Consider the following 834-nt stretch of genomic DNA (forward strand, 5'->3'; position numbering starts at 1 on the left):
TGAGCAAATAATTCGAGAAGCTGGATTATATCAAGAAGAATGTGGTATCAGGAATGGAGAAAGAATCATTAACCTGTGATATGCAGATGAAACAATTTTGTTTGTTGAAAGTGAGAATGATTTGAAGCACTTATTGATGAAGATTAAAGACAACAGTCTGCAGTATGGATTACACCTCAAGATAAAGAAAACAAAAATGCTCACAACAGGACAAATAAGCAGCACCATGATAAATGGAGAAAAGATTGAGGTTGTCAAGGATTTCATGTTACTTGGTTCTTAAATGAACACCAATGGAAGCAGCAGTCAAGACATCAGATGACGTATACCATTGGTCAGATCTGCAAACGACCTCTTTCAAGTGATGAAGAGCAAAGATGTCTCCTTGAAGACTAAGGTGTGCCTAACCCAAGCCATGGTATTTTCAATATACTCACATGCACGTGAAGCTGGATAATGAATAAGGAAGAATGAAGAAGAATTGATGCTTTTGAGTTGTGGTGTTGGAGAAGAATGCTAAGAGTACCATGATTTGCTAAAAGGACTAACAAAACTGTCCTGGAAGAAGTGCAGCCGGAATGCTCCTTGGAAGTGAGAATGGCCAGACTTCTCACCTACTTTGGTCATGTTGTCAGAAGGAACCATTTCCTGGAGAAGGATATCATGCTTTGCTAAGTGGAGGGTCAGAAAAAGCTGTATGAGTCCAAATAGTCAACATTTAATTTACAGCAAAGATGAGACTATAAGGGACAGGAATCTAGAGAATTGGAAACAAGACAACCAGAACACAAAGAAAGAGCTGTTGACACATTTGAAAAATGTAACTAATGTTTC

Source organism: Orycteropus afer, unplaced genomic scaffold (genome assembly GCF_000298275.1).
Source record: "Orycteropus afer afer isolate SDZICR_OR568_19922 unplaced genomic scaffold, OryAfe1.0 scaffold01210, whole genome shotgun sequence".
Classification (NCBI taxonomy): domain Eukaryota; kingdom Metazoa; phylum Chordata; class Mammalia; order Tubulidentata; family Orycteropodidae; genus Orycteropus; species Orycteropus afer.